Below are 27834 nucleotides of genomic sequence, written 5' to 3'. Positions count from 1 at the left end.
AGTGGAACAGAAATGGCTTTAATTCCTTTAAATAAGGCAGATGAAAACAGTCGAGACTCTCCCATCTATTCCACCAAAGTATGACTTGACTGACATCAGTGACACTAGACTCCTACGCTAATAACCTCTCATTGTGTGGGGGTCTTTGTCCCGATTATAAAGCCTCTTTGGTGTATCTCTTCCTGGTTGTAACTTTGAGACATCACATCAGTCAATTATAGAAGCATTAACCTTTTTCAAAGTAATTACAATCAAAGTGGTTGCTAGTCAATCCTTTCTCCAGGCTGTGGAGGTTAGGATGGCTGGATCATGGTCCAAAGGGGCCTATGGCAAAAAAAAAAAAAAAAATGCATGTTGCCCTTAGTGCAAACCCCTTATCCTGTGTAAAGCGGCAAAGTCAGTTTGGCCAAATGCTAACAGGTGACTTGTTGAACAGATCTTAAGTATTGGATGCAAAGGTACCTGTCATTCACCTGCCTTTAGGAGTCCCTGGCCAACCTCCTAAGGCTTAAAGGGATACTTCGAGATCGTACAAAATGTCCAGGATTCAGCAGTCACCATTCATTGTTTACATACAGCTTTTGTTTCAATCTAACTGAATTCATTCTGATTGGTGAATCTGAATGCAGTGTTTACATGAACGCTAAACAAGTGATCGGTTGATGTGCGTTTTAACATTTCGCGTTTTAACAAGAAAACTCCCGCTCCTCTGTGAGAGATACGAGACTGTCACATCACAGGTGTCGCTCATCGGAAAGCCGAATTTTGGGCGATCTCGAAACACATTTTCAGGCAGACTTATCATGGAGACTCACTAGTAGCCTAGACTTGTTGTTTAACTACTGCGCTCTGTTACCGGTAGGCGTGGCCTCCTAGGGCATTGAAGCAAGTGCATTCTGGGAGTTGTTGTCTTTCATTTCGGCTTTTCTCAGTCTAGAAAGCTCCAAATTCAAAAATAATTTCATAAATTATCCATTTTAAATACATATTCGGTGAAGTATCCCTTTAAGAGATCCCTGTAAGCCTGAGGACACTGGTATAATATATAATAAACAGCCTAATATTGCTGCTGCCTTCTCTACAATAACGTCAGTCAAACAACAAAAGACAGAAAATTCACTGGCTGTTCTTGACTACAAATATAGTTACACAAGTTATTCAATGTATATATTGTATTTATGAAGTACAGTGTTGTTTTAAGTTTAATTGTCTTTAATAATGCCTGCAATTTATATTAGTTAGTCTAGTTGTTTTTGCAATGACATTTTTAAATCATAGGTAAAAGTTCCTTGTGTAAGTGATCTTTTGCCTGTTGATTTGTATTTATGGGATTCAGCTACAATGAAATGTTTTGCAATAAGACTTATTAGAGTATGATTGAATGATATACAAGTTCTTTTTTTTTTTATCTTAATGGAATCGCAATTAGGAATCCATAAGAATCAGAATCAATAAGTTTATACTAAGTCTAATTTGTAAAGATATAGTTTTTATTTCATGTCAACTTTTTTTTAATCGCTGGAGAAATGTCAAAAATGTCCTTTGTAAAATTACAGTCTCTCCATCTTGTAGCTGGTCCCCTTTTGCTCATGTCAAACTCCAAACTCAGGTCGCAATCTCTTACAAGATCCAAACTCCTGCGGGGGAAGATGTACATATATCCTACTTTCTTCCTCTGGAGTCCATAAAGTGAATGTCCTACATTATCCTCTGGAATTTCAAGGAGGAATACAAACAAGTTATCTCCTCCTCTAATCTCCAAAATTCAGTTTCTTGTTTCCTTGTCCTGGTTTCATAAAACTGTGCAATAAAAGGGCTTTTAACCCCAGTTCCAAGTGCTACACCTGGCTCTGACTGAGCTATAAATCTAAAAGAGACGGTGCATCAAAGAAGCCATGAGAATACAGCTAGCTTAAATGCCGCATAGCAAAGCGAGGGAGAGAGGGAGTTTAGTAAGAACTGCCAGGTTGAAAATGAAGGATCTTTTACACTGACATTCAGCTTGAGTGGTTGTGGACGTATCACATGTCTTGTCTTCAAATGTTACATTGTGCCCAGTAGAGAGATCGTCCTTGTCTTGCAACAAACATTTACTAGATAACAGGAGTGTCAGCTCTATCTCTATATGTTTGCCTTTTTCTAGATGCAGTTTGCTAGTTTATTAAAATGATAGTGTCTAGTGGGGGTTGCTTTTGTTTTGTTGCATTGCTAGGGTGTTTTGGACAGGCTCGAATGCAGGTTTTGTAGGTTTTAATGAAGGTTTTTGTCTGTCTATGTATTTTGGATGTTTATTGGGGAATTGTTAGGTGGTTTCTATGTGGTTGCTAAGGCACTGCTATGCAGTTACTTGGATTTTCTTATTTTTCTTAGTGTATCAATTGCTAGAATTTTCTGGACAGGTAGCAATGCTAGGGGCGTTGCTGAAGTCTTCGAGGTGTTGTTTGGGAATTGTTAAGGTGGTCTCTAATATTTTGCTAAGTGGTTGCTAAGGCATTGTTAGGTGAATGTCATGGCATTACTATGCATTTAGTTTTTTTATGCATTTTCAGGGGTGCGTTTCCCAAAAGCATCATTAGCCAACTATAGTTGCAAGTTCTGTCGTCATCAGCATGGTTCAATGAGTCGGTGTTTCCCGAAAACAGTTCTAACGAACATTCGCAAACAACATTGGAAAGTTGTGCGGTTGGAACGACAGCTCTCGACCTGTGGTTAGATGCAGTTTCTTGTTTACATGACATGTGGACTCAATAAATCCTTACCATGAGCCAAATAATCAAACTGACATTCAGTACAATCTATATATTTGATTTAGAATACATACAAATGAGTTTTTCGCATGTGTGAACGTGCTCTGTAAAAACGAGTCTATGATTGAATCTGGAAATAAAGCAAAATAACCCTACATCCGTAATTTATAGCAAAACATCTAGCATTAATTCAATTTCAAACAGGAGGGATACAAACAGTACTCCTAAGTGGCATCATTAACCAACGTGGTTGAATGGCTGATTTGCGACAATATGGTTTTGGGAAATTTCTTCAAAGATGCATCGTATCATGGCGGTTAAGCAGTGAGTTACGTCGTTGTACGGGAAACAAACCCCTAGATGGTTGCTATGGCTGATTTTCTGGTCATTAATATGGTCTTGTGGCCAGTTGTTGAGGCATTGGGCACTTAGGTAGTTGCTAGGGTGTTGCTTAGCGACTGCTAGGTGGGAGGGCCATTAAGTCAAGTTTTTAATGCATTTTTTTCATGTTTTGTTGTCTGCCAGGAGACATTTACAAGCCTGTACACTTGAAAAGTAATAGCACACTTCAAAGTTAACACATCATTTGAGATATCATTCAACGGTGCAGTTTAAACTTAAGGTAAGGTGGCACTAAACCTCATGAGCACTGCTAATTAATAAAAGGTAAGTCTCACACAAGGTAATGGAAGTGTACATAGAAAAAAAAAACATTAATAATTAACAAGTTTCATGTCCATTTCCTGTTATCTCCTATAATCAAATCCCCTTGCAAACATAGACATAATTTGATTTGCAGCTACAGAATCCTTACAGCGTCGAAGCAAGACAGACTGTGATAATTATTCGGAGACTCCTTCACCTGTGACAGGCAGCTTAAGAGGGCCCCAGATATCCGCCAAGCAATCGCCTTGAATTGCTCACTGCCTCTCAGTTACCATAACGGCTGCCTCGCTACAATCTGCCCCCTAATCCCCAGCCCTGTTCGCTTCAGAGACCTCTGACAGTTGCAGCTGATGCCTTGGCAAGAGGCTTCATTTCCATCCCTGCAAATAACTAGCAAACACCCTCCATCCAAATGAACTCCTTTTTTCCACAGGCGTAGGAATCCAACCCGCCCCCTTCCACCAAAAAAACGAATATTCCTTATTCACTCAAGGGTGAAAATTAAACTCCTATTGTACACTACTTATTACAAATTGTATAAGCCCCTTCAATCTTCTGGGTAAGTCAGGTGCCAGTGACTACATTTGCATTTTCTCAAGCGATGGAGAATGGTAAGACTTTTTAGGAAACTGTCAAAGGTCCATCGGGCTTTTTTTTAAATGCATCCATTACCAAGACGGCTCATTTTAAACGTTGGCTATACAAAAGATTTACGGCCCCAAGGATCATATTTATGGGGGAATGTCTTGAAGATGTCTCTCGAGGGTTGGGAAGTATCTTCTTTCAATGTCACGGTCTCCATTGAAACGTTCAACAGTCCCAGTATGTATAAGCCCTGTGGGACACATTCAATGGTAGTGCAAGGAGCACTGGGATATGGATTTTCACTTCTAAACCCATATACTGACAATCACTGCAATCAAGCATATTGAGAGAAGTTCAAGTGAGCCCACAAGTTCAAGGACACCTGATCCTGATGTGTGGTGACGGTAGCCATGCTGATATACAACAGCGCCAAGTATATAATACTTCAGCCGGCGGTCGGTGCGGAAATATTAACCAGGACTCTCGCAGGCAGACAACAAGTGATTGAATGTCCACCGCGATCCAAGAGAACCTCCGAAAGTAGGACAGATGAAACCCAAACCCGGCCTAAAAGACAACGCCGCTTGTTAGTTTAGGAAAAAAATACGATCACATAAAATTAGAGCGCCACTGCTACTCTAAGTCATACTTTTTTTTCCCTCTGCTATTCTTGGAGAAGGTTCCAGGAAGCACTGAGTTTCATCCTGAACAAGCCCCTTTTTGTGTTCACTGTGCCCTGAATTCCAATAAAGGTCAATGGGAGAACGAGCCAGATATACCAGAGTCTAGCTCCTCTGTTTTTTTTTTTTTTTGGTTTTTTTTGCTTTTAACAGTCACAAAGAGGCTCTACGGTTTCAGACGGTGAGTATGATTGGTTGATTTAATATGATGTAATGTAAGCTGTGCTTGTTAATCAAACGTATTGTTCAGCTTGTATTGCCTTGGCCTCAACCCAGATTGATTATTTTATTGAACGCACACACTCATATTCAGAGTTCTGATGGCATATGAATTAGAGAGATTTCTCTACAACTGAGCAAGTGGGTGTACGTGTGAGTGCTTTATGTGTCTGCAAACCTAAGCCACCGTGAGTGTGGGCACATGAGCTCTAAAGGTGATGGACACTTCTTTTTACGCTGGGCGAAAAGGCTCCTTAATGAACCTCCTTCATCCAACTGAAATTTCAAACAGCCTTGAACTGCACAAAAGGCTGCCTGGCAACCTCTCCTCCAGCCTACCGCCATGTGGCAGAGTAGAGACAACACTCCCCTCTCTTTTTCTCTCCCACCAAGCCCTCATCCACCCCCATGTACCGCTGCCTTTCCGAGCCGCGCAACACTTGTGCACTGAGAGCTTTGGTGTAGTGCACTTAATCTACTGTCTACTCTCCAGCTCGCCAACACACTCTTTCTTTCACCGGGGATTCTGCGAATGTGTGCGGTGTACTCGACAAAACTTGATCGCTCCCATTATATAATCAATGCACCAGTCTACACTGCCGGCATGATAAAAAAAAAAACAGCGGAGGCGCCCGGTTTTGATGCACTACACAAACTTTCTAGCGACTTTTTTTTGTGTGATATTGAATTATTTTGTTTGTGCAACATCAATGTGTGAATGCTATGAATTTTATTAATCATGCATTTAAATCATGTTTTGCATTCATTGGTCCTTTCATCTGACTTTCATCTATCTATCTATCTATCATCAATCTATCTGAATATCTATCTATCTATCTATCTATCTATCTATCTATCTATCTATCTATCTATCTATCTATCTATCTATCTATCTATCTATCTATCTATCTATCTATCTATCTATCTATCTATCTGAATATGTCTATCATCTATCTATCTATCTATCTATCTATCTATCTATCTATCTATCTATCTATCTATCTATCTATCTATCTATCTATCTATCTATCTATCTATCTATCTATCTATCTATCTATCTATCTATCTATCTATCTATCTGAATGTCTATCTATCTATCTGAATGTCTATCTATCTATCTATCTGAATGTCTATCTATCTATCTATCTATCTATCTATCTATCTATCTATCTATCTATCTATCTATCTATCTATCTATCTATCTATCTATCTATCTATCTATCTATCTGTCTGTCTGTATGTCTGTCTGTCTGTCTGTCTGTCTGTCTATCTATCTATCCATCCATCTATCCGTCTATCCGTCTATCCGTCTGTCGGTGTCCATCTATCTATCTATCTATCTATCTATCTATCTATCTATCTATCTATCTATCTATCTATCTATCTATCTATCTATCTATCTATCTATCTATCTATCTATCTACCTGTCTATCTATCTATCTATCTATCTATCTATCTATCTATCTATCTATCTATCTTAATAACTATCTATCTGTCTATGTCTGTCTATCCATCCATCCATCCATCCATCCATCTATCTATGTCTCTTAATATTGATCTGTCTGTCTGTCTGTCTGTCTGTCTGTCTGTCTGTCTGTCTATCTATCTATCCATCCATCTATCCGTCTATCCGTCTATCCGTCTGTCTGTGTCCATCTATCTATCTATCTATCTATCTATCTATCTATCTATCTATCTATCTATCTATCTATCTATCTATCTATCTATCTATCTATCTATCTATCTATCTATCTATCTATCTATCTATCTTAATAACTATCTATCTGTCTATGTCTGTCTATCCATCCATCCATCCATCCATCCATCTATCTATGTCTCTTAATATTGATCTGTCTGTCTGTCTGTCTATATGTCTGTATCTCTATTTATCCATCTATCTATCCATGTCTCTATCTGAATATCTGGATATACATCGTTCTGTCTGTCCGTCGGTCTATCTTTCTGTAAGGCCCGTATAACATTCAAACTTCAATGCTTTTTAAAACGCATTAACCTTTCAGATAAGGTTTTGCCTTTACACATTTTCCCTTTGTCTAGTTGTTATTGTGTTGTTGCCGGTGTCCTTCTTGACCTCACAGTTTTTCCTAAGCTGTGACTAAGCATTCATATAAGTGACACGTCGCCTCAACAATTTAGTAATAGATGACCTCAAGTGATGCTTGCCGGGTGCTTCCACTGAAGACACTGTGTTTGGTTTCTTAATGTTTCTAAGCAGGTGTATAATTCAAGCCTGTCTGGCTCCACTAATCGCCAGCTCTCCATCTAACCCTGTTCACCAATTTGATATCATAACATTGGCATGCAGAAATAGCTTGTTTGCTCCGCTCATCTGTAAGGCCTAACAATTCAATTACAATTATATTCACCATATTAGCAGATTAGCATACAAGATGACCCCTGGAGTTTGGCCAAAACAGAGCCGCTCGCCTGTTTCCTTTCACAGCCGCCAAGGCAGGTGTTCTTCCACTGGTGCACACACAGTCAGGCTGCGTAAAGTGTACCCAGTGATTAATAACACAGGCCCCATCAACCAGCACCATCCATATTTAATTTTGATTTACTGCAAATGAGAAAATATTTCAAAGATCTTGCTGAGAAATGAGCGCAAGCAGAGACGGTACATTTCATCCAGCTGTAGCGCCAGTGATATGTGTGGGAGGAGTGTGTGTGAGTGTGTGTAATTGTGCGCCAGGCAAGATTACTCAATACGCTACAGAGAGGTCTGCTTTATGTCCTTATGTCTTTTATCTCTCGCTCGCTCTGCTTTCTCTACATACTGTATGAATATGTGCAGTTTTTTTTTATTTTTCTCCCAGGTCATCTATCAGGCTGCTGTGAATATGTGAGAACAGAGATGATGTTGAACATGACACAAGAGCGTGCCAATTCGTTTAAGAGTTGGAAATGTGCTAGATATGAAATGTGAAGTATAAATAGTTGGTTGATGGTCCAGCCAGAGGATAAACATTATCACGGCATAGATTAAACGCATTTTTATAAGCTGATCAAACACAATTCTCAGATGGATTTGTTACAACACAAACCGCAGCCTGCATTCAGTGTTGTGGCACAAAGTATGTCATATATATATATATATATATATATATATATATATATAGAATAACTTACATATCTTTTTTAATAATCATTTTTTAATTGATTGTTGATTTCATTATTGACGGTCAATGAATTTGTATTGCATGTATGTGTGTGTGTGCGCGCGCGCATTTATGTATGTATTTATGCATGTATCCATTTATTTTGAAATTTATTTGTTGAAATTTTAGAAAAAAAGCAATTTTAAGCAGTTAATTATTTACTCAAGTTAGTTTATCAAGTTTGTGAATTCTATTATTTTGGGGAAAACAAAACAGAAAATAAATGACTTTTGTAGACTAATAACTGTGTGGCAATGTCTAGCATTATTATTATTATCATTATACTTCATGTGTGTGTGTGTGTGTGTGTGTGTGTGTGTGTGCGCGCACCCATTTGTGTATGCATTTATGCATGTATCCATTTATTTTGTCATTTATTTGTTGAAATTTTAGAGAAAAAAACAGTTTTAAGCAGTTAATTATTTACTCAAGTTAGTTTATCAAGTTTGTGAATTCTATTATTTTGGGGGAAACAAAACAAAAAAGAAAATAAAGGACTTCTGTGGACTAATAACTGTGTGGCACGGTCTAAAATTATTATTATTATCATTATATATATTGTCTGTGTGTGTGTGTGTGTGTGCCCATTTATGTATGTATTTATGCACGTATCCATTTATTTTGACATTTATTTGTTGAAATTTTAGGGAAAAAAGAAGTTAAGCAGTTAATTATTTACTCAAGTTAGTTTATCAAGTTAGTGCATTCTATTATTTTGGGGGAAAAAGGAAATAAATGACTTCTGTAGACTAATAACTGTGTGGCAAGGTCTAAAATTATTATTATTATTATTATTATTATACATTAAGTGTGTGTGTGTGTGTGTGTGTGCCCATTTATGTATGCATGTATCCATTTATTTTGACATTTATTTGTTGAAATTTTAGGGGAAAAAGCAGTTTTAAGCAGTTAATTATTTACTCAAGTTAATCAAGTTAGTGAATTCTATCATTTTGGAGAAAAAAAAAGGAAATAAAGGACTTCTGTAGACTAATAACCGTGTGGCAAGGTCTAAAATTATTATTATTATTATCATTACACATTATGTGTGTGTGTGCGCACCCATTTATGTATGTATTTATGCATACATTTATTTTGAAATTTATTTGTTGAAATTTTATTATAAAAAAAGCAGTTTTAAGCAGTTATACAAACTATCATATTATTATAATATTTAAATAGTCTTAAAGTGTGCAGAAAGTATATAAAAGATACTTATAAAAGGTATAAAATAATATTTTTTTAAAGTGTGAATATTTACCATAAATATTGGCAAAAAGAAAACAGACACATAAATGTCAAGCGCAAAGTGGGTTGTAACATGCTTTTCTGGCATTAATGAATGGCACAAACACCAGTAAATTGATTTAAAAAAAAAAAAAAAATACTGTCCATGTCTTTATCACAAATTTTTCACTTTTTTTCTCACTTCACTTTTGTTCCTAGGTGTAATTTATGGATACAACACTTGACATTTTTACTTAAATATATATATATATAATAATATATATAAATAAATAAATCTCAGACCCATGTGAATGTTTTCACACAAAATCGTGCTTTAGGCCAGCAATCCGTCACTGATAACTGGCGTCAGATGTGTTTTAGCACAGCTCGAGTTATGGAATGTGTTTGAGGGTCAGACAGAGTGGACGTTTGAGGCTATCAGCGTCTTTGAGTGTGGGGCCGTTTTCCACCCAACCGTCGCTTTGTTAGTACAGTTTGTCAAAGAGTGTGAGACATTGTGTCTCTGAGAGAGAGCCGGCCGTCTGGCCACACTCAACCACACAACCATTTCTGAAGAGCACAGAGAAAAGCGGGGCATTGACCCTGTTATCTATCTAGGAGGGACACTTCATTTATGGGCCCAGGAATTCACAGACATTTCAAGAGGGTGACATTGTCTGACATTGAACGACTTGAATCAGTCAAGTAAGACACTAATGCAATGGATGTGCACGTCCTTTGAAAACTTGGCCGTTTGGTGATTCGCTGAATAAAACATGAATCTCCTTATTTGCCCGTTCTCGTCTGTTTTCGTATTGAGCTGTAAATGACTGTAATTAAGCAATTAAGAAGCCGGAGATTAATTAGAAGACAATCTATTTTCATTTATCCAAAGGAACCATAGCACAATGTGCGGAGATTCCCAAAGTGCGCTTCTGATAAAAAAAATAAAAAAAACTAATGAATGAGAGCAATTTATCGGAGGAGTGGCGATGGAAATGGGGGAATGCAATTGTTTGAAAACGCTTCTCTTCCTCCAATCAGATCCGTTGCATTTTCATTATGACATAATTAATCTGATTTTACTCATAACTAATGGCGTTGCTAGTTTCACAATGGTAACAAAGAAATTCAAGCTCGCTATTCAAAGTAGAAATGTCATGGTTTCATAAAAGCTGTGTGTGTGTGTGTTTGTGTGGGTGGACACTCTCTTGTTTAATGCATTTAAAATGAGAGTTTTTGTATATTGCTAATAATACAAAAAAATAAATCAGTGATGTTGGAAGGGTGTTCTGACCCACACTAAAATCTCTTTGAATATGGCTCAGGTCCAAGTAAGTCTATAGGATGCCAAGTAAAAATTGTAAGTCTGATTGCTTGCAAAAGTAATGGCATATTTCTCCTCAACAAGCCGTGCGATTTGAGGTATGATTCATAAACAAATGGTGCGGGACGAGTTACGTGCCTTATATGAGCAATATGTGATGCTTGTCTTCACACTTTCACTCTCCTTTCCGTAATGCAAAATAACAACAGGGTCGATAGTTTATGGTATAGTGATTCTTATGAAAATTACAAAAGCAATTTTTGGGGAAAACCAATAGCATGTCATGGCAAATTCATATTTTGAGGAGCAGGTTTTTCATTCTGTCTGGACTGTAAGTTGTGTGGCTGTTTTTGTAGTTTGAATGAAATTGTCACAACTCCCTTTGTGAATCTGATATTAAGGAATTACATTTAAAACAAGGATATTCTTTATCTTATTCTGCCCGTATCTTCTCCTATCCCATATTTCCCATCATTCTGTCATATAAAATTACCTGGAGGTTTTTTTTTGTTCTCCAGAGAAAGCAAAATAGAACAAGACATAAACACAACAAACCGGCAAAGTGAGGCAAAACACAAAGCGAAATGCATAAAAATCTGTATCAATTAGATGGAAAAACACCATTTGTGGCAGGTTGTGATATCACCATATAGAAAGGTTCATGAATATTAATTGGGTGGATAACGTCCAGTCAAGTTACCTGATTAATATTCATGAGCCAAACCTTCACCTTGGTACTGTTTATGAATTGATGATCGGTGCAGATGTGCTTCACTTGCAAGGCGTTCAAGACTTCTCCTGGTGTTTTGACATTAAGATCAGGTTCAAGCCAGTTTAATGGCTCAGACATTTTTACGTTACCTGTAGTAAATGGGGATCAAAGCCTGCATGCCAGCAAGGTGTGAAACCGTACTCGGTTACCTAACGTAAGTTTGTCTTATGCCACAGGTAAAGTCATCTTTTCTCGAGACTCGAGATTTTTGACATTGACGCCAAAAATTATGCGTCATTTTGCATTCTTTTTTGCGTCATTTTGCATTCTTCCTGCAGCTAGCAGACCTAGAGTGAGCTGTCTAGCACAATCATTGGCTGCTCTGCGGCAACTGCAGCAGCCTACCATTGATCCTGGAGTGATGTCACACCCAATGGTGGCGCTTCGCGCTTAATACACGACACAGCCCGCCAAAGTGGGTGTGGCTTAGCGTATAAAAGCACGGCTCGGAGGCTGCTTCCCTGGTTTTCATCAACTGACGCCGTCAGCTAGCCCATGTCCCACTTCGCATCCTCGTTCCATCGGCTCTCGGCTGCCAAGGTTCGAAATTCAATCGAAAAGTCAGATACGGGCCTCTCTCCTTGGCGTAGTTCCGCCAGCACCCTAGCAGCCTCTCTCCCTGTTGCGGCCCGGCCCCGCCGCCTTTGGAACGAGGAACAGCATTCGCTTTCCCAGTCAGAAGCGTTAGCACAAACGCCACCTTGGTCTGCTCTTCAAGAAAGGTTCTGGGTTGGAGAGAGAAATGCATAGAACATCTGGTTAAAAATGCTCGAGTTCGCTGAGTACGACTCGGCGACCAGTAGACAAGGCTCTGACTGGGATGGGTCCGCAGGTTTTACCAACCGTGACAATGGAATAATAGTTATTTTAGGCTGTTTACATTGGAAAATAAAGCTGACATTCTGCCCACTTTGAGAACCATTGCGCTAGGTAACCGAGTACGTTCTCTTACGAGAGGTTCTCTTGTATTCCGCAAGTTTAGCTTACGCTTACGAACGGAAATTCGGTGGGACCATGCCCACAACGAGCCCATGCTTCTAGTGGAATGAGTCCTACTGTGCAGAGGGCATTGCAAACCTTTCAACGCGTAAGCGGCAGCAATAGCTTCCACTATCCATCTGGACAGGGACTGTTTCAAGGTGGCGAAACCCTTGGTGCCCCCTCCAAATGCAACGAAAATCTGCTCTGAGCATCTGAAAGAGGCGGAGCGCATAATGTGGGCTCTCAGCACCCTAACGGGGCAGAGGAGGCTGGCACTGCTCTCGTTGTCGGATACTGGCAGAGCCTACAGATAAATAACCTGCACTCTGAAGGGAGTGCCAATCACCTTCGGGACGTAGCCATGTTTTGGTTTGAGGATGACCTATGAGTCAATAGCCGCGTTTCCAAGGCCGGGCCAGGGCCGAGCCATGCTAGTGGGTGCCAGGGCCAGTCGCGTTTCCACTGTCACTTCCGGGGCTTGCTCGGGACCAACGGCCAGGATTTCTGGCCCGTCGAATACCTTGGGCCAAAGCGGGCCAGCTCGGGCTAGAGGCGTGCTCAAGGTAACGTTATGGAACATTATGATTTCACTTTTTTATATTGCGCAAAATAATCGCTGCTCGAAATGGAGAATCGCCTGTACTGGTCTGTCGAATATACCAAAGCTCTTCAGAGCATTTGGGCAGAAGACAGGGTACAACGGCAAAGTGACGGCATGTGAAGAAACAAGGACGTTGTAAAATACATCGATGCTGAACTTTCTAAGCTAAGCATTCAGCAAGCAACCCTTCAAGTTCAGGAAAAAAATAAAAAGTTGCCGGCACAGTATTGTACATGGCAATTAAAATGCACAATGGACAAAGCGGAGCTCAGAAAAGGAACTTGCCATGGTTCGATTTGATGGACGATGTGCTGGGTCACCGTCCCTCTGTTAGCGGCGAGACAATCGGGACACTATTGCGGCCACGGCCGGTGAGTTAATATAGTTTCTTCCTAACTTAATAAATAAATAAATTCATAATACCCACTGAAATGGGTTGGGGTGTATGTCGTTTGATCCAGAAAGTCATGTTAGGGGCGGGGTTTAGGGCAGCACTGCGGGGCTACTGGCCCGGCAGTGGAAACGCAAGCCAGGTGCTTGAGGCTTGAGGCAAAAGGGGGGCGCGGTGGGTTCATCCTTCTGGCTCCTCTTAGGAAGCGGATGACCAGCTCTTTCCTTCCTAATGATCCTTTCTGGCCGCGCTTCGACTCAGCGAACGCTCCTATGGCCGCAGAGTATGTGAGCGGAGTGGAGCGGCAACAATTTCCCCTCCACGCTCCAAGCATTATATAATCACTCCGCTCCAGCTCCGCTCCGGGTTCACCATTTACCGCTCCCGCTCCACTCCTCGCTCACTGATATCAGAAACACCGCTCCGTGTTCGCTCCCCAAGGAAATTCCGAATAAAGTATTTAAGTATGCTTTAAAATCTCACAAAATGTCTCCTCATCATAATAGATACATAGGCATAGTAAATAAATAAAAAACAACGTTAGGAGAATAGTTGCAATGTTGTTTATTGGATTTGGATAGTGTGCAAACTTTTCCTATGACATGCTATGCTTATTACAGGTTATCAGCATTATAAATTAAATATCATTGCTGCTTTTTGCAGAGCACATTTTGTTTGGAAAGAAGAAAATAACTACGTTTTCATCAGTTATTTATCTACGGGTCGCTACATTTCTCACAGATTCATGCTCATTTAAAATCAAATACTGACAGATAGCCGACTGTATGATTACATTTGTTTGAATGCAATGCATTAGTGAGAAAGCGATTGCGTTGGTGAATAAGTGTTACCTGTTTAAAATGTGCTTTCACCCCGCCCGATCCAGCGCCCCATCTCATGAAAGTGCGTAGGCTATCTATATTTTATTTCTCGTGGGCATAGCCTACGATACGCACTTAATGGCAAGAACGCACTTCACACCCATCCTAACCAAGGGGTTTAGTGTGCGTCATTTGCACGCACAAACAATTTTTTGGCATATAATAATAGGCACGAGAAATAAAATGTGTGCTATAGATTCGCACTTTCATGAGATCGTGCCCGCTCATATTCAGTACAGGCTTGATAACTATAACCTCCCGCAGCCACTCATGTCCATCGGCGTCATCATAACCCTCACATATTTTTCTGATTTGAGTGATCCATCTGTATCATGCTAGCGTAATGTGTTTAACACGTGAATCCTTACTAAAAATGCAGTTCTATAATGAGCCGTTGGCATGAATTGTCCTCGTGATAGAGCGGTAGTGGAGCGCGCTCAGAGCGAGTGAAAACCACGACGCTCCGACTTTTAAAAAATCCGCTCCGCGCTCCATTCAAAATCATGCCGCTCCACTCCGCGCTCCGCTCCCACTCCACTCCGCTCACATACTCCAGGCCGCCACGTAAACTTTGAGCATGGATGGGGACTTGGCCTTATCCAACAGCTCTTGAAGGAAGCTGAGAACCTGCGAGACCTCCCCCGTTTATGGGTCCAGATTTTTGTCGGTGCAACATGTGTATGGGTTTTTTTGAATAAATAAATATATTACTTGAAATAATAAAAATGTTAATTGAAATATTTAAAAAAAAAAAAAAAAAAATATATATATATATATATATATATATATATATAATATTTAAAATACATATATATATTTTATTTCAGCTAGTTGCCATGGAAACATTTCTAATATTAATTTAGTTTAATTTGATGTAAAATAACTAAATCTAAAACTGAAATAAAACTTAATAAAAACTATATCTAGACATAAAATGACAAAACACAGCAAAATTACTAAAACTTTAAAAAAAATGAAAAAGAAAATGGAACGTCTAAAAATAAAAACCAATTCAAACTATTAATAAAAAACAGTTATTATATCCTCAAGTATGTGAGCAAACATTCTCACTTCCACTGAAAGTATTGAAAACCGTAACTCTATACGGAGCGTAAAAGCAGCAGAAATGTCGACCCGCTGGTCATTTCTTTAGCCTGACAGCTTCTGACATCATCTGGCTACTGAGCGCAGGCTTTTCTGAATGTCCCCTCGCCATATAACTGAAGGGGATGAAACTTCTGGAACAAAACTGAGGGCTGGCAGTAAAGATCTGGGCTTTGTCCAGCAAGGCTATAGGAGAGGCCATGTTGGACTAGCCAAACTCCCAGGTGACAAGCTAGCATGACAAGCTCACCGCGGTACGCTAATGAAAAGTCGGAGACGTTTTGTTATTCTGTGCCCCGGGATGTGTGCATAGTGTAATTTGGAGACAGCCGAGAGGTCAGGACATTGTGTTTGAGTGTCAGCTCAAGTTAATGCGGCGTAATGATCGTTTGAACTGAGCGGCATGTCCTGTGGTTTCATAGAAAGTCGGTTTGGAGTGGCAGCTAATTATGCGGCGCGTATGAGTCATATGTTTGATTCGCATCCAGCTCGCCAAAACCATCCTGTTGATATCACAACATCAAAACACCAGCGAGCCTCCCACGGTTCTGCTGTCGGCCCCACCGGTTCAGTCATTGTGTTGTAAGCAAGGCTGAGCAAACATATAAAGTGGGCTCAGAGTTTCCAGCAGAGCTAACGAAGATCCCAACGGATTCCACGACTGAACCAGTGATTAAAACAGTGTTTCTCATAAGCTGTCGTCAACTTCCCCCTGTTGTGAACAGTGTGACCACCAATAACCAAGAGTACACTCTCTCCGCCGCGTTCAGTGGTTTAGTCTCCCCGAGTGACTTTCTTTAACGTCTTCCCAAGGCTATATTGAATTATGTGTCTGTCAGATCTATAAGCCACACCATATTTCCTTTTCACTGCGAGACCCCAGAGTTGGGTATCAGATTCCCTGAATGTTGGCATTTAATGCATCCGTTTGCCCCAGCCTCGTCCCGCGTGCAGTCCACCATCCCGATTCCCTGGACTATGAACGACATAAATTGAGTGTCAGGTGTTTTCACTTCCCCTCTTTGTTTTATCAGCAGGGCATACTGATGTCCACACTACAATCAATCAAGCAGTTAGTGCTGGGAGAGGAATCTCATAGCCTTCTAAACAGAGCAGCGGCTTCCCTTGAGGAGGACATAAAGAAGGACAATTTATCTGTCTGTCTTCCTGAATATCTGTCTGTCTATGTCTATCTATCCCATCTGTCTGTCTGTCCATCCATCCATTCATTCAATCCATCCGTCTGTCCGTCCATCCATCCACCCCATCCGTCTCTCCGTCCATCCACCCCATCTGTCTGTCTGTCTATCATAAATCTCTAACAGTCTGTCGATAGAGTATCTCTCTGGGAGTCTAAATCTGTGTATTTGTCGGTCTGAATGGGTTGAAACAAAAATCAAAATCCATGTTATTTCACTCTCGTGTTACTTGTCCATTAGACTGGAGGAGGTTCTCTCTTCAAAAGCTCAAATAAGTGGTGTGCATTTTCCCTCCATCACCCTTGCACGCCTCATAGATTTCTGTTTGAGTCATCAGCGCTTAAAGACCAGCGAAAATCTGGACTATTTTATAAATGAGGCAATTATAAGGGAGGCCTGAACTGAGATCAGACTCAGTATCGGCATGCCAATGATACCGGGAGAAACTAGGAGATGAAAGAACAGCTCTGTGAATCATACAGTCGATTCTGTTCCCTACAGTTCCTCACATCCAAGCCTTTAACACCGGCCTCCTGTGGTAATTGATTAAGTTTAGGAGCCAAGTTTGATTCTGATGAAACCAACCTCGTACCTCCCCTGATGCAAAGTAATGATACAGAGGATGTGTGTGCAAATAGTCTTAAACTACACATACTCCCAGAGCAATGGGTAGGGGTGGAGGGGTTGCAACAATTTTTGTCTGTGCGTGCATATAATCTTGCAGACATTTCTAGTTCTGCATTGTCACATATTGTTGATATGGGTACTGAAGCAATGATGTCCTGGTTTAATACATCATGTTCTACAATCTTAAATCTGTGTGCACCGTCTAAAATAGTAACACCTAAAGCTAGATACCAGCCAAGGCTTAATGAAATCACCAGGGCATTTAGACAAAAAAAAAATGGAGGAGAGCAGAGAAGCAGTGGAAAAAATATAAACTTCAAGTGTTTAATGAGATTGTTAAAGATCGTATGATCAATTATCAACGGGCAGTCAAGGCAGCAAAAGTGCAATATTTTTCTAGCTTAATTATAAGCATCCTCATGATTCGCAAATTGTATTTAGTACTGAATAAATACATAAATACCCAGATCCCACTTCAACAGCTTGTGACTTTTGCAATATTTACTGGCAAGATTAAGACAATTAGAGCTAGTGTCAATTCTACTGATCTTTACCCTCTAGAATTTACTCATTGCCTTGCATATTTTTCTCATTTTAAATGTCTTTCTTTCTTTCTTATCTTGTAGATATAGTTCAGCATTTGAGACCAACTAATTGCTCATTACATGTCATTCCCTCTCATCATCTTATACTGTATATAATAACCCCTGTACCTCAAACAGTAGAGCGTTGGCACTTGTAACACCAGGGTTATGGGTTCGAATCCCAGGAAAAGCAAGAACTGATAAGAAGGTAAATGTATTGAAATGCAATGTAAGTCGCTTTGAATAAAAGAGCCTGCCAGATCCATAAATGTAATAATTGATATTAGAGCCAGACCGATATATCGGCAGGCCGATATTAGGCATTTTCCAAAATATCGGTATCGGCAGTTATAATGGCCGATAAATGAATATTTCAAAAATAAAATAAAAACAGACGAAACATGCGTGAACCATGTCATGAGAGTTGGAGTTGTATAGTTTGTCCTCCAGAGGGCACTCTACACAGTCCCTGTTGGCAACACGCGATGAGTTGGTCAAGAGACATTGCTTGAATAACAATTAAAAGAACATCCCCATCAGTTCTCTTAACTCAAATAAGCATGACAAAATGTGACCATCATGTCCAGTTTTGCTGCTGTTAAATAAGCTGAGAGTGAAGCGGAATTAGATTGTAATATTGTAGTTACGTTACGTTGTTACAGTGTAGTTGACAGACTGTTCTTTTAAAGGGTTAGTTCACCCAAAAATGAAAATTAAGTCATTAATTACTCACCCCCATGCCGTACCAACCCCGTAAGACCTTCGTTCATCTTCGGAACACAAATGAAGATATTTTTGATTAAATTTGAGAGCTGTCTCACTACCACATTGGCTGCGGACTGGCTCTTGACGGCCCAGAAAGTCAATGAAGAAAATGTTTAAATATCCCATGTGACTACAGTGGCTCAACTATAAGTTTATCAAGCGACGAGAATACTTTTTGTGCGAAAAAACAAACAAAAATAACGACTTTATTCGATTAGATTTCCACGACGCATGCGCGAGAACTGAACTGAAGTAGTTGAAGGACATCGCAATTCTCACGCATGCGTCGTGGAAATCTAAGGAAGTCTCGTTTCAGGCCAACAATGAAGAAAAGGAATAGTCGAATAAAGTCGTTATTTTTGTTTGTTTTTTCGCACAAAAAGTATTCTTGTCCCTTGATAAACTTATAGTTGAGCCACTGTAGTCACATGGGATATTTAAACATTTTCTTCATTGACTTTCTGGGCCGTCAAGAGCCAGTCCCTTAGGCAGCCAATGTGGTAGTTATACAGCTCTCAAATTTAATCAAAAATATCTTCATTTGTGTTCCGAAGATGAACGAAGGTCTTACAGGGTTGGTAAAGCATTGGGGTGAGTAATTAATGACTTAATTTTCATTTTTGGGTGAACTAACCCTTTAACCAACTATTTGGCAGTCTCGCAAGCCTAAACGAGTGTGTGCGGCGAGCCTATTGTTTTGTTTCCGGTCTAGCTAGATCCACTTGCGCTTTGATCGATGAAGCAACAAAACGTCTTCGAGCGGCACAAGCCATTGAAATGAATGGGTTTCATAGCGCAGTGCGCACATGCTGTATCCTGTTATGAAAACATGTGGAAAAAAAATATTGTGTATGTGTGTGTTAAAACACAAATAACAATTCAATACCAAACAAAACTACTGTATTTCCTGAAAAAAAAAAAATCTTAGATTCATAAAATCATAAAAATATATTGTACATCCTTCTTATTTATCCTCACCTAAAGGACAAGTTAAGTAACAAGTGGGTCATCTTACCCCACTCTCCCCATGGCCAAATATCCACATTTAAAAGCCCACCAACCATCTGCAGTTGGTTTTATTTGACACACACCACATACCCATCACAACCTCTGTCAGCATTACTAATGTAAGAAAAGAAAAAGAAAACACTGAAAATTGATACATGATTGAAAACCTTTCTGGGAACTGTATTAAACGTGTCGACATTCCAATCTATATTAAGTGCATGTTGCCATTTCCTGAACAATAAATCCCAATAAAAAGGCATAGCTGAGTAGTATAACATGGGTGATGGAAATGCTGTTATGGGCAAGTCAGTATATGCGATTGTCTCGAACACATTCAGTCTCTATAACGTTAGCTTCAGACCGTTCCTCTTAGTCTTCACGGATCACCTTTCCGAGGCCCACGGTGAAACACTCGCGTCTACTCTAAACGTTTCGGCAGCAAATAAATCTCCATTCCTTTGTCCTGGGAAGTCGTTTATTATCTGACTAGCGCTTTGCAGCACTGTGGGAATTTTCAACAGCCACTCGAGGTCAAAGGTCAAGCTTCACAGTGTAGCCGCTTCTAAAGGACATAGCAATCCTATGGTAATAGAAAAGCTTAGGTGTTGCTTCCACAGCAAACTAATTTGGTAACCTCCAAACATATGCGTTTGAAATCGCGTAAGGAGTATTTGAATTTTAACGTCACGACCATTAAAAAAAAGGATGCTCTATATAGTATGAATGAATTCTGAATTCAAAAAATGGCGACGGGTGTGCAGGGTATAGCTGTGGCACTCCTTGTTTTTGTGCTGATTTTTAGTAATTTCAGCTCCATTGTTACTGGACACATTTTTAAAAACAGTATTTTTCCTTCTGAGGATTTAAAACTATCCTGTGTAACTCATCTGAGGGCGAGTTATGGCCATAATCCTTTTGGTTTTGGGAGACATGTTTTAGCTACCACTTTTATTTATCCACGTCTCTTCAGTAAAACAAGAGGACGAATGTACAAAACTGTACTTCGCCAACAGCAAAGCCTCGCTTTCATTATTTCAATCTGTCTATTATTATCTGGCGACATTCATCAATGCCCTGGTCCAGGCAGTGCACCTATGCGGACCGGGCCGCGTGTATCATCCATCTATAGTAGGAGCAACACTGGAAACCTACAGGTATGTTCATCTTGTACTCATAGCTATGTTTTGGAGCAACCGACTGACCTACCGGGTTCTGTTTCCTCGGCGGACACTGTGGATTTGCCGGTGGTTGGCGCTGTGGCGGCGGTTGGTGCTTTGGAGGGGGAGTGTGGATTGTTCCGGAGGACTGGCGTTTCTTGCGGGGTTTCGCGGAGTGTGCTGGCGGGGAGCCTGGGGAATGTTGTTTGCCCTTCTAGCGCCCACCGTGCTGCTCAACGGAGATCGCCGTGTGGGGGTGATGATGCAGGTGGTGACTTGGCAATTCGAAATTTGTTACAGTCACAATTTCATTTTTCTGAAGGAAAAAAAATAGCAGTAGTGAAAAATAGAAAATGGAATGTCGTCAGAACTGTGAACAATTGTAAATTATTATGGGACCCCAGCATAAAACCAAAGGGCTTATTTGGTGGTCATCTGAATGTACGTAGTCTCATATCTAAAAATGAACAAATCCGACATTTGTTAATGGACTCTGATTTGGATTTCTTATGTTTGTCCGAAACCTGGCTTCATGAGAATTCACCTTCTGCAGCCATCACCATACCAGGTTATCAAATTTTTAGAAATGATAGAGTTAGATCTAAAGGGGGTGGTGTTTTGGTGTATTTAAAAAATAACATTCAATGTGAGGAAATTAACTTGTCAATTAGTGACTTAGAATGTATTGGTTTGAAAATTATATTATCGCCACAAATGTTTTTGAATTTGATTGTAATCTATCGCCCTCCCTCTGCCAAGGTTGATTTTTATGAAAATTTTCGTAGTCTGCTTCTAAGATGCAACCTTGAAAAAGAGGTATTAATAATGGGGGATTTTAATGTCAATTGGGAAGACAGAGTAGCCAGGAAAAATCTTAAACAAATATGTGATCATTTTAATTTAACACAGGTAGTCAAGGGTCCTACAGGAATAACTCATAATACTGAAACGCAAATTGACTTAATCTTTTGCAATAAACCAGAAAGAATTACAAAATCCTTTAATATGATCACAGGACTTTCGGACCATAATCTGGTTCTGGTAACAAGAAAGCTGACTAGCAGTAGGTTTGGTATTTCAACTGTTAAGGAGAAAGAAGTTTCTAGGATACCCAATAAAGTTCGGGATGATTTTATAGATACAATAAACAGGTCTAACTGGAGTAATTTGCTAGATGGGAAGAATGTACATGATGGAAGTACAGTGCTTACAAGTAGACTGCAGTATTTTATTAAGGAGTTTACCCATAAATTTAGAAACAGAAATTATAAGAATTGTCTCCCATGGATTACTGCTGAAATTCTTAACATGATGAAGGAACGTGATCTTGCAAAAAAGAAGGCCAATAAGTCTAATTTAAGTACTGATAAACACCATTTTGCTATGTTGAGAAATAAAGTTACATCTCAGTTAAGAAATTCAAGGGCTAATTTTTTTCTGACTATTATAAACAATGCAGGGGGAAATTCTAAATTGATTTGGGATCAGTTAAACAAATTGCTGGGGCAGGAACATAAAGACAAAAAACCTGTTGATCTTATGTTGAATGGGAAAAGTATTTCTGATCCATCTGTGGTTGCTACTGCTTTTAACAACTATTTTGTTGACTCTGTTGCATCTATTGCACAGGGTTTCTCACACATAGATATTAGTAAGTGCCCTATTTTGTCGTCAGAGCACAGCCTTGTGTTGTCCAGCGCTTCTGTAAGTAATATAGAATCTTTAATCAGTTCACTTAATGCTTCTAAAGCAAAAGATGTCTTTGGTATGGATAATACAATGTTGAAAGAATTAAGTTCGTCATTGATTATCCCAATCACAAATATTATAAATCAATCGATCTCTGTGGGGGAATTCCCAAATGCTTGGAAATTGGCTATTGTTTCCCCTTTATTTAAATCAGGAGACAGAAAAATGATCTCCAATTATAGACCTATTAGCATTCTGCCTGTAATATCTAAGGTTTTAGAAAAATGGGTGTCTCAACAGATTAGGGATCACTTGAATAACTCGTTATGTTCCCTTCATCCGTTACAATTTGGATTTAGGTCAAATTACTCCACTGAGACAGCGAATTGTTATTTTATCGAAAATGTTAAATCATTGCTTGATAGGCACAAGGTTGTTGGAGCTATTTTTTTAGATCTTAGGAAAGCCTTTGACACTGTTAATCACAGTATTTTACTGTCTAAATTATCTCATTTTAACTTTTCTACGAATGCTCTTAAGTGGGTTGCATCTTATTTGTCCCAACGATCGCAATCTGTACGTATTGGCAGCTTTCAATCTGAACCTCTTCAATTGTCCACTGGAGTGCCCCAAGGGTCTATATTGGGCCCCCTATTGTTTTGCATGTATATAAATGACTTGCCGCTTGCATGCCCAGAAGTGAGAGTCCAAATGTATGCAGACGACACTGTTTTATATATACATGGAACTTCAAAAGCAGCAGTGGCTGCCAAACTTACAAAGGCTATGTTTAAAATTAGTGAATGTTTAAACCATTGTAGCCTTCAGTTAAATCTCTCCAAAACAGTGGGTATGTTTTTTAGTAAAACCACCAACTCTGCAGTTGATCCGGACATTTTTATTAACGGTGAGAAAATTCAAATTGTTTCAGAATTGAAATATCTTGGTATTATCATTGACTCCAATCTTAAGTTTAATTCCCAGATTTCAAATACTGTTAAGAAAATAAAATACAATTTATCTCATTTTCGTTATATCAGGAATTCAATGTCTACCCAAGCTGCCAAAATGTTTATGCACTCTATGATTTTTTCACATATGAATTATTGTCTCACTACGTGGTCTCAGGCCAACCACTCCGCCTTGCTACCAATACAATCTCTGTATAAACAAACGCTAAAATGTTTTGATAAGAAACCACATCATTTTCATCATTGTAAAATTCTATCAAAATATAATTTGTTGAGTTGGGAAAACTTTGTTAAGTTTTCAAATGGCTGTTTAGTTTATAAAATTCTAAATGGCCTGGCCCCACCACCTCTTAGTGAGTTTGTGAGTTTAAGGTCGGATAATAGTCGTCTCACTAGAGGTTCCCTTAGAAGGGACTGTGTTATTAATTTTAGGAAAACTGCTTTTAGTCAATCTGCCTTCTCTATTAAAGCCTCAAAAGAATGGAATGACATCCCAACGTCTGTTAGAGAATTAAATAGTTATAATGAATTTCGTTCTTCTTTTAAAATGTGGCTTTTTAGCATGCAAATATGTCAACATTGATTTTTTTTATTCTTTTGGTTTTTTTGTTTTGTTTTTTGGTTTTGTTTTTTGGGGGTTTTTTTGTAGTTGTTTTGGTTTGTTATGTTTTAATTATAATTGTTGTATGTATATTGTATTTTTAGGTTGCCTACATCTGGCCCAGGACTGCAGATGAAAACTAGCCTTTTGGCTAACTCTGGCATATTTTGACTTGTCATGTTAATATGCACTGTCCTTGTAATAAATAAACAAATCAAAAAAAAAAAAAAAAAAAGAATGAAATTTGGACGTACTACATCCGCCATGTTGAAAAATGACATTCAGTATGCAGTTACGAACATTCCCTTAAGACTATATTATTTCCATAATGATAACTCTCTTTTTCTTACTGAGCAAATGTTTAATACATCATGCGCACGATATAATAATTCATTCCATTGTTTTAGTGAAATCAAAACGAGGAAACTAATTCGTTCAAAGTGGCAGAATAAATAAATAATTCATGACCTCGCTATTTAAACTTATTGGTCGTTTGTCACGTGCAAGGCTCTTTACTTTTTAAAAGTATGCTAAAGTGTACTTTTTGTTTTACCACAAGGGCTAGACGTCCATATAAAGCAATTAACAAAAAGAACAATGAACTAAAAGTCAGCAATGGATGCGACTTCTGCGTTCAGCATCTGATCATTGTGTTTAGGTTACAGCTGATGGTGCTTCTCTTTAAATATGTTCCTCCTGCGTTCTGCTTGAGTTTCTTCTTTACTGCAGCCGTAATGACTGATGCTACTTATTTCGGTGGAAAATTTTGGAGTCAGTGATAATTTATTGTGTTGAACAGCATTTAAATCTTGCTCATCCAAGCACGACGATGCAACTTCAACAAGCTGAAGCGAGTCCACCTCCGGGAGGGGAGGGGATGGTATCGCTCGGTCCGCGGCCAGCCGGCCTTTGATATGGCCTTGGTGATGGTTTTGAGGCCTGGTGGAGGGACGCGCTGGCGGCATGCAGTGCTTTCTCACACCCCAGGGCCTCCAGGGGCCTCTCGGGCCCCGAGCTCTTGGCAGGCGGACCGGCTCCAGCGGTGTGTCTCCTCGTGGCGTGTCTGTAGTGCATCCAGAGCTGGAGCTGTGCTCTGTCAGGGAGCAACGCTGGCTGCAGTTTGATGAGAGGCAGAGAACGAGGCGGTGGAGGTTTTATGTGTGTGTGTCTGTGTGTGGGAGGCTGGGGATTTGCAAGCAGCAGGGACTCTCACACATATCAAACTTTTTTTGTGTATGCTGTTGCAGAGGCATCTAAAAGTACAATTTTGGACAGTTAAGAAACAAACGAAAATGTCTGAATGTCTTCGCGTTACGTAAACTCGTTGGTTGGATAAACACACTTGGTTTGATATGTCGTTATGTAAAAGTATCAGCACAAGCGCATTTTTTTCAAACAAATCATTTCACAAAAGTAAAAGGAAAGTTTGTTTGGTTTGAAATACTACAATAGTGAGAAAAGTGAGAAAAAGTATTGTGAATAAGAATCTTTTTAAAGAAAAAATAAGATGTTCAAAATGGTAATTAAAATGCAGTAGGCTATGTTTACAAGAATACTACTTCAGTCTTTCTACTTTAAAAAAATAATAAAATATGGGAATATTAAAGTCACTATAAAACAAAATAAAATCCCAGTCAGCAACATACTGTAGTGTCAGCCCACATCTGGTACAGGTTAAATCCATATATGTACCAGATGTGGCCCGGATCTGGGCCGACACTATGTCGACACTGGGTATGACACTACGTCTGGGTTATGGGTTCATATCATTAATGCTTTTTAATTTATGTTCCTCATAATCTTGAATCAGAATAACTTCCCCTCCCTCTTGCAGCTCTTCTCTGATGACGAGGGCGGGGCCACCTGTCAATCACATCGGATCCGCCAATAGCAAACCACAACCATCCAATCAATTCCCTACAGACAAAAATCAAGCCCCGCCCTGCACTTGTTTTTGTTTAAGCAGCCGTTTCACTGAAATATACATCACAACCGGGAGGAAAGGATAACCACAAATACCATTTCATGCTGACTTTAACTTTTTTGGGCATGTGGACAGAGTACTGAAACACAATTTAGAATTTACAGTGCGAAACACTCATATAATATAATCCAATTCCCACGGATGACTTTTTATGAGCCAGTTATTTTAGTGAATCAAAAAGGCACAGCAGAATCGGTGGAATCTGATTCCTGAATGAATTTAGTCTTATAAGGCCATTGTTTGACACGTCAAATGGAAATGTAATTTTCATTTGCATTTATCACGTACAGACGCCAAGGTTCTCAAAATGATCCTGATCACACGGATACGTGAAAACGACTAAGACACAGTATTATTCAGGTCAGGTCAGTAGGAGATGTCACTTTGTAAAGAAACACTGCACAAAACTGGACATGTTGGCGCATGACGTCACTGTTTTCACGATTCACATTTTTGTAGTTTACACAAAGACGATAACGGTATCGTTTCAAAAACTTGAAACACGTTTTAAAAAGCTTGCATTTTCAGGCCTCTAAAACGCTAAGAAATAAAGCTATGCGTCACATTTATATACAAACGAAAACTTGAAAGTTTGAAATGTGTGCTTTGCAACTAACTTACTAGTTGTGGTAGTAAAATTACTTAGTATTAAAGTATTCATAAATATTTTAACAAACTATTACCATGAAAAAGGCACATAACAAAATTACTAAAATTAAACTGAAAACTGAAAATATAAAAGCACTACAGTCTTACTATTTTCTAAAGTCGTACTATTTTAGCCATTGATAGGCCTATATGGGGAAAATAATTCAGCAAGTGGCTTAGCACAAGTCAATTTTGTACGGCATTTCTGATTACATTCTCTCATTACTTCACTCACATCACAGCATCAGATATCAATATTAATGTATTAATTTATCATTCATTAATTCCCTATAAAAAAATGTCCTGCTGAAGCCGCAAATATCACAACAATTCGTCACCAAGCTGCCATTATTACACGCCTGACGCATGAAAGCACGCACGATACATCACCCATTGAAAAAGTGTTGTTAGCCTATAGAAATGAAATTTAAACAATAGAAATATAACCACGTCTTACCTTGTGATAATCTTGGTATCATTTCCATTGAAAAGCAGTCAGTTAAACCGAGCTAGGGTGCAGCACAGCTGTGAGAGCTTGTTCCCGTTGGCGTTCACTGGAAGACTACAATACCGTCAATTAGGGACTTTAAGCAACAGCTGTTGATAGAACGGCAACGGCAGCCGAAAGTAAACAGTTAACTGCCGTAGCTAAAGAGCGCAAACATCACTAAGCAACAGTAAAGAGGACGGCATAGGGGATAATTTAATCATAAGACTAAATACAAAAAGAAAGTGATTTTAAAAAGTAAGAGAAGGGTTGATTTAGGCATTTAATGATATACAGAAACGATTACAATGCCACATAACCTAAACCATAACATTAACTTTCTTATTCTGTCACGTAGTAACGACTACGGCAAATCAGCTGTTCTCCCGTATAGACGGTTACAGTAGAACGTCGCGAAGGAGCAGTTAATGTCGCTATATGCGCAATGGGCTATATGCACGCATAAATTCCGCATTTGACGCAAGGATGCTCGTCCATTTCCGGTTGTGGAGATTAAAGCGGAGGAAAACCGAGGAAAACGGGATTATGGCAGAGTCTTCAAAATTTACTGTCCTCCAGTCTTTGAAATGAAACATATATGTTTAGATGTAATTTTATAGTTATATCACTGATTCTTGAAACTTTGGCAAAAACATGTCCCACTAAAAAAAGTGCTAATTCTGTTGGAAATTAATAACATTTTCATGAATGAAAAGAATAAAGTTTATAATCAGGGGGTCCTTTGCACATATGT

At 39.2% G+C, this 27834-nt stretch overlaps 1 long non-coding RNA gene and 1 pseudogene across 2 annotated transcripts in view; one reads left to right on the top strand and one right to left on the bottom strand.

Annotated features, from left to right (window-relative positions):
• The window catches only part of LOC148995848 (uncharacterized), a 105857-nt gene extending 78372 nt beyond the window's left edge, over positions 1–27485 (bottom strand). The window contains exons 1-2 of one of the 2 annotated variants that reach the window (XR_016168846.1): positions 27051–27485; positions 20746–21016 (exon numbers count right to left, since the gene is read on the bottom strand). This is a non-coding gene — a long non-coding RNA (uncharacterized LOC148995848). The remainder of the gene's footprint in view (positions 1–20745; positions 21017–27050) is intronic. The other variant, XR_016168845.1, reaches the window with a different exon arrangement.
• On the top strand, positions 5650–6876 carry LOC148995849 (uncharacterized; annotated as a pseudogene).
• Positions 27486–27834: the final 349 nt, after the last annotated feature.

This window comes from Pimephales promelas, chromosome 2 (genome assembly GCF_988280905.1).
Source record: "Pimephales promelas chromosome 2, fPimPro1.hap1.1, whole genome shotgun sequence".
NCBI classification, from domain to species: Eukaryota; Metazoa; Chordata; class Actinopteri; order Cypriniformes; family Leuciscidae; genus Pimephales; species Pimephales promelas.
This window is presented reverse-complemented; position numbering and strand designations above follow the sequence as displayed.